Consider the following 7,858-nt stretch of genomic DNA (forward strand, 5'->3'; position numbering starts at 1 on the left):
CATTAAGTTGCTTGTGTTACCCCCTTTACAAGCAACTAATTGAGTACATAGATTGCACCTTGCACTTTCGCCACTACATTTTTTAAAAGTGCACCCAGACCTTCGATTGCTTCACTCTGTCCGCCATGCCTGCGGGAGTCTCACAACAATAATAAGAGCGCTGTTGAGAGAGATGGCATTTACAGTGGCCAATCAGAGGGGTCTCAAACCGGATACATCACACAGGATGAGGGTTCCCAACCAACCAGAATGGTTTAAAGTTAAACTAAGGAAGTAGACGTAACACATATACGGATAGCAGCACTGTTTGTCCAGCGGCTTAATGGTATACCGATACCGTCCAATCAATTCTCGGGACCCATCCCTACAAGAGTGTATGTGGGCTAGTATCCACAGGCTCAGAGATATTCCATCTGTATTGAGAAGGAAATAATGAATGGAGTATAATCAACCGTTCATCACAAAACTAACAATATCATATTTGCATTTGTTTCAGCTTCTTGAACATCGGACAAGTGTTCTTTTATTGACATTTCCTTTACAACAAATTATAGTTTTTTAGTTTTAGCTTTTTTTAGGAATAGGAATTGAAAATATAGTCTTACACTGCTCCTAGTACTAGGATGGGTTAAAAGCAGAGAACATATGTCACTGTGTGTGCTTTGTGCTCTGCAAGTGTGACCATTAAAGAGGATTTCATCCAACACACTCTCACTCTCTAAGCGTCCAAGAGCGACGCTTGGTCAGGGTCCCGTGGGCGTGCAGTTGGGACGCGCCGAGGCTCCTTCAGCTTCATAAATGGACGCAAAGAGCTTTCAACTGATTGCAATGTATTCCCATCGGCGGCGGTATTTGACGCTCAGGGAAGCACCGCATCCGTTTATGTCGGCAGCTCTTAAAGGCAATGTGAGCATCCATTCCCATTGGAAAACGAAGAATTGTACAACCGGAAGTAAGTATTGTCCTTACTGTCGATTCATTTGACAGTGATATCTCCACTACTCATCAACTCAAAAATACCAGATTACCTTTGTTAATTAAACAAGATTGATAGGTTTAAATTGTGTACAATGCTTTTGTGTTTTTCCCCTTCAATTCTGAGAAACAACTTGTTTTCAACGAAATGTGGAGCGCCAAAGAGAGTAAACTACCCACAATCCCCAGCTATTGTTGTGACGACGCCTGTCCACTTTGTGACAAACCCCGTGATTAATCTTCAAACTCTGGGATTAGATGTTGGAGTGGCAGTGCGCCAAGGTTACGCCAGCGTCAAGCTCTTTGAAATGGAACGAAACCACGGCAGACTATTCAAAACTGGATTTGAACGCCCCCCGAGAACTACACATGCTGGTTATTGTGTTTCGCAACATCTTCTCTATGGAACGTCTCTACTGGGAATTGTAGTTTCAAAAGACGTTTTCGTTTCCCCAAAATTAAAAGTTGACAGTATCAAACTGTGTATACTTCTGGAGGTTTAGGCGATAGGAAACAAATTGATGTGTACACATTTAAAACATGTAAATACTACATGGGTGAAAATCGCTTGTATCCATAATGGGCACCATTAATATATACCCACATGACAGCTCATTGTTACTTTGTAATTCTACTCCACTACAATTCAGAGGTTAACCAGGTATTTTTACTCCACTACATTTATTTTAGTTACTTTGCAGATTCTGATTAATGATGTGAAATATAAACAACCCTTAAGGCAGACTTTAGTTACACTTGAGTAAAATTCAGGGAAAGGTGATTGTCAAGTGCCAACAATCAGGAGAGATATTTGATAGTTGATGCTTGAGAAGACTAAACATTTATCTGCAGATCTCTATAAAGTATATTCATTACTCATTATTATCTACTAATGGTTGATTAAAAACTTTACATAATTGCTATTTTGCACATCCCTTTCAAGATTTTCAAAAATAATTCAATAACGTGCTGTAACCACTAGGCGGTGCACACAAGGTACACACACACAGCATACTAATAATAACTTTGTATTATTAGTGTAGGACACTTATGTATGTATAACATCTGAAGATGTGTAGTTGTATTCATGTTTTTACATAATTTTACAGGATATTGCTATACTATTTATCTTGTTTTACTTCTACACATTAATATCTGATTTGTAAAACATCACAGACAGAAAGGTATATCCGTCATTTAATGGTAAGCTATTGAAATTTTGATTCCATAGATGTGTCTCCCATCACCCGAATCCCCTGACTCTTCTCTCAACTCAGTATTTACATTCTTATATTCAAAGAAAATCAGTAATATCTTTAAAAATGTGCCTATTGATTTCAAATGTGTGCTCTAAAATTATAATTATAAATGAGTATTATTATTATTATAAGCAAAACAATAAATGGCAAAGATATGTAGAAAATAAAAGTATTTAAGATACGTTCATAACAAACGTAACGTGGGAGAAAATATGTTTCTAGCTAAACGTAATTGAGAATGCAGTTTAGTTCTGTGGGAACGTAATTTTTAGGAGATAGGGTTGGACTTTTTTTGTATGAATTTATGTTTCATCCAATCACAGAGCTTGAAGATTAATCACGGGGGTTGTCGCAAAGCGGGCAGGCGTCGTCACAACAATAGCTGGGGATTGTGGGTAGTGTAGTCTCTTTGGCGCTCCACATTTCGTTGAAAACAAGTTGTTTCTCAGAATTGAAGGGGAAAAACACAAAAGCATTGTACATAATTAAAACCTATCAATGTCGTTTAATTAACAAAGGTAATCTTGTGTTTTTGAGTTGATGAGTAGTGGAGATATCACTGTCAAATCAATCGACAGTAAGGAGAATACTTACTTCCGGGTGTACAATTCTCCGTTATCCAATGGGAATGGATGCTCACATTGCCTTTAAGAGCTGCCGACATAAACGGATGCGGTTCTTCCATGAGTGTCAAATATCGCCGACGATGGGAATACATTGCAATCAGTTGAAAGGTCTTTGCGTCCGTTTAAGAAGCTGAAGGAGCCTCGGCGCGTTCCAACTGCAAGCCCACGGGACCCTGACCAAGCGTCGCTCCTGGACGTTTAGGGAGTGAGAGTGTGTTGTTTCATCCCTGCAATTATATTCTATTATCTATTATATTACACCCCCCCTGTAATACTCCAAATTGCCCCTAGGGGTCCTTGTATCCATATTTGAGAAACACTGCTGTATTAACCATCTGTTCTCTGTTGATCTCTGTTTCTCAGGATCATGGAAGCTACTACCAGCTGCTGTAAGGATCCCTGTTGTTCTCCTAGCTGTCATTTCTCTCTCTGTCTTCCTGTGGATCAGGTGAGCAGATCTGTTCATCTTAATCATTGTTTGTTAAATCATTGAAAGTCTGTTTGTCTGGTGTCATCATTAGATCTTCTTTTTCTTCATAAACTCTCCTAACCAGAAGAAAGAGGGCTTCTAGAGACTTGTCTGAGCCTGAAGAGAGAGCGGACATCAGGGAGGAGGTGAGAATAGAGGCTTACGTAATTAATCTAGTACAAAAGAAAACATGTTACACTCAATTTATAATGATGGTGGTCTTTAAGTGCTTATAGAAAATTGATTTGACATAGAAGGACCTCTTGCTGCTCTTTTTACATCCTTCTATACAAAGTTAATTTCTATCACAATCTCTTTGATTCTCCTCTTAGACATGAGTACATTTCAAGTTCATCCAGAAGTTTTCCTATCTTTTATCCTTTCATCTTTCTGTCATACATCATCATGTTGATGAAGCAGGGATATGTCTCCATCATTACCACAGCTGCTGTTGCTTTGGCCTTTTCTGTCCTGGGTCCATTCCTCTGTAAATGAAATATCTATTGATGTGAAAATGTGTATCTGAAAGTGTTTTCCTCCCTGCAGTGTGTACCTGATCAGCCGGAGCAGCAGGAGGACCTTCAGCATGCCAGCGTTCACTTCTCCAACAACCGGGCAGACCCTCTTAACTCCAACATGAGAGCAGCTCAGCCCCTCACACACACGGAGCAACAGGAAGTCCCGGAGGACGCTGCAGTCAAGTTCATTAGTGCTGCCCCGAGGTGAGCAGATCCTCACACAGGAACATTATTCATATATCATTTAATTCCTTTTGCATTATTATTACCACTAAGAAATATATCATTTATCTCTCAGGGCCTGAGGTCAGGACTCTGGAGAGGATCCAGCTGCATTGTACAGCACGGTCAACAAATCCCACTGAACACAGCAGGCGTTGCATTTGAAGGATGATACTTCTGTTTTTTGACAATCACATTTCTATTTACACAGGGTAATGTGGATTTTTTAAATACACGTCTCAGGGTGGACCTCTCCATGATTGAGGCGATGAGTTTTCAGCCTAGTTTTTATTAATCTGAATGGCTCAAATGTAAAGATGTTGTTAAGTATTTCACAGCTTAATGTACTGAATTGTAAATATTTCTTGTATAACATGATTTTTACCTGTAGAGATGTTGCAACAAGGGATCTGATCCCTAACTGCTGGCTTGTTGGAAAATGTAGATATTACTAAAAAGGTATAATTTACTGATAACATTTAACAACTTTATTCAAATATTATTTCTTTACAATGTTCTTCTTCTTTTCTAGATTGAAATGTCAACAACTACTTGTTGGATTCATTCCAAATTCCAAAATAAATGTTGTTTTTGAAAAGCACATTTGGATATTAGAGAGGAACATGTGTTTGCTGATGTAGTTGCAGTTTCATTCTACTGCCACTAGGTTTCAGTAAAGAGCCGTATTTCACTGATGGAAAACCATTACCAAGAGCCTGTAAAGTAAATGTCTGTTTGGTGTGTGTACGGCCTTAATGTTCACACATTCTTATTTATCCATATTTGTTATGTAAAAGTTCCATTATCACCAATTGAATTTGTAAATGTCTTTGTTACTCTTTAAAGGTCACCTATTATGCAAAATCCCCTTTTTTAAGTCTTTTACCGCATCAACATGTGTCCCCTCTGTGTAAAGAGATTCTGAAAGTTTCAAGGAAAAAGATTCTCTCTCTTTTAGTCCTGATCCATTTCAATAAAAACCTTTTCTGAAAATGAGCTGATCAGATTTTGGCCACTTTATGATGTCATGACGATGTTTTGGCTTGTGTAACCAATCAGCAACCAAGGTAACCCCCCCCCCCCCCTTTCTAACCAAATATGTCTCAGAGGGGCGTTGGGAGTGTATGAGTTGAGGTGGTTCGGGCACCTAGTAAGGATGCCACCTGGGCGCCTCCCTACCTTTAAGGCCCAGATACACCGGCCAGTCACCTGAGAAGTCGCCGACGCCGACACCGACTGTTGCGTCGCCGGACTCTCCTGCGTATTTGCCGACTTCGCGCACTGGAACACACCGCAAATCCGAGCCGAGCACGTATGAACTGCGTATGCGTGAGTGGCAATAACTCCTTACCAGCAGGCGGCGGTAGTGTGTATTCATCATTCAAAAGAGGCAACAACCGGAACAACCGGAAGACAGAGAAGAAGAACAGACTCCGTGATATAAACAAACAACAAATTGTGTTTTTCTTTCCATTTTCACTCTCGTCCATTGAAAACATGAACGAACAGGAGCAGGACGAACGGGAGGTACTGGAGCTAGCAGCTCTTGGACTCACGCTTGTGTTAAACCATTTGTTTACCTCCCTCACTTCCGTTAACGCTTCTCATGCACTGATTCGCTAGCTGAACAGCCAATCAGTGTTATCCCTTTGTCCGACTTCCGGTGGTGTTCTCGATGCCGACTCAACATGTTGAATCTGCAAGAAAAGGCGTCAGGACAGCAGAAAAGACCCGACGGTGCGGCGCAAACCACTCCGAATAGGGCATGCCCACGCTCATATTCGGCCTGACTCCCATTTACTGTCGATTTCGGGCCGGTGTATCTGGGCCTTTAGGCAGTGAGAGGGAGGGGCAAGATCGGGTTTTGTCCCACATGGCTCTAAACAGCTCAATAGGCACACATTGTAGACACTAATTAGAAGAACACAGACTAAAACATCAATGTACAGACGAATCAGATGATTAAACATGATCTTAACATATATTTTATATATTTTTATTTTTTGCATTTTGTTGTAATCATTATTTTTAATACTTTTGCTGTGCCCCACCTGCCCCTAATGACCAGTCGCCACATACATCTCTTTGTCAGTGTCATCCACGTCTGACACCATGGAGGTTCCTCCTTGAAGAGGGACATTTGTTACTATTTCATGGGTTGCTGAATATTACAATGTGAATCAGGTCTGGTGAATGTGGAGAACTTACCTGCCAGAACACTCAGATGTAAGGTGGAGTTACTACGTCCTAACCTGTTCTGGGCTCCACAGGAATAACTCCCACTGTGTTCAGCTCTGAAGTCAGTGATGGTGAAGATCTGTCCTGAAGCTTTTGGAGAGTCTTCTTCCTCCTTGTACCAGGTGTAGTTAGCTGCTGGGTTAGCATCACTGCTACAGGTCAGAGTCACTGAACTGCCCTCCTCTATCTCAGCAGAGGGACTCACTGACACAGAGGGGAGCTTTGGAGCATCTGGAAAAGAAACCATAAATATATTTAATATTACATTTGAAGATCAGTTCTCACAGTGGTGAGAGTGATACTTTTAATCGACAAAAGTTCAGAAAAAACTAAGTGGGTGTTGGAGCTTGATATCCTTCTGTATAATACACTGTTACTGACACAGTGGAGTCAACACATTGTTGGAGCCATGATGATGTTTTTAGATTATCCACAACCAAAGGTAAATGGAGCGTTGACAGTGACCACAGGGTTGAGCCTCAATGCAGGAAGTGGTAAACCCTAGGTGATTGGGATTGTGTGAGAACAGTTTTTTTGTGAGGGACATTGTGTAAGCATGATTTTGATGCATTGTGTACATAATGGTATGGTAAGCATTCATGTTAATCTGTGAATTAATGCATTTTCAGCACATTTTTCCACTGGATTGTTTTTCTTATAGAAATGTCCTAAATAAGTTCCCCTGTTTGCACACAGGAAATGATCCTGGTGCAGTGTCTTTCTACTGGCTACCTCTAGTGTGTGAATACGATAAATAAATTGCAATAATGTTTTGTCAGTGGAAGGCTGTAAGTAAACTCATAAACTGAAGTAGAGGGGAATTCCTTAAAGCACAGGTTTAAAGAATCATAATTGAAGTCTGCGGGGGAGGGGAGGCGTGTGGCGCAGTGGATAGAGCCTTGGTGTTGGGATCAGGGGCTCACAGGTTCAAACCCCACTGCAGTCAGCATGTCCTTGTGTCACTGAGACACTTCACCCCAAATTGCTCATGTGGGGATTGTCCACAGTATTGAGTATGTAAGTCTCTTTGGATAAAAGCGTCTAACAAGTGACATGTAATGTAATGTGTCTTCCTTGACTTCCCATGAATAGTTATAATTTCCAGTGTACATGTTACCTGTGACGGACAAAGTGACTGGAAGACCCGCGTATGCATCGTTGTTTGTGTTGAACCTGAACCTGTACTCAGCTGAGTCGCTCTCTTTCAGGTTTCTGATTCTCAGAGTGCAGATGTTGTTATCACAGCGATCCTAGTCTAGACGACCTGCATACTCTGAGTCTGTGGTCAGATCTACACGTTCACCATCTTTATTTTTAGTAAACCAGAATTTGTTCTGTACTCTGTTAAATCCTCCTTTCCATATGGATGGGTATGTGTAGCTGCAGCTTATTCCAGCTGCCCTGACCATGTACCACTGTAACACAGAGCACATCAGAGACTATGATCAAAAGTCATGGCTTAAGTTCACAAACCAAAAGTGGATCATACTACCAATATGATGTGGGGTAATTAAAGTCAGGAAATGTTCCATGATCTCCAATCATTAGCTG

The sequence above is a fragment of the Notothenia rossii genome, assembly GCF_949606895.1.
Source record: "Notothenia rossii genome assembly, chromosome: 1".
NCBI classification, from domain to species: domain Eukaryota; kingdom Metazoa; phylum Chordata; class Actinopteri; order Perciformes; family Nototheniidae; genus Notothenia; species Notothenia rossii.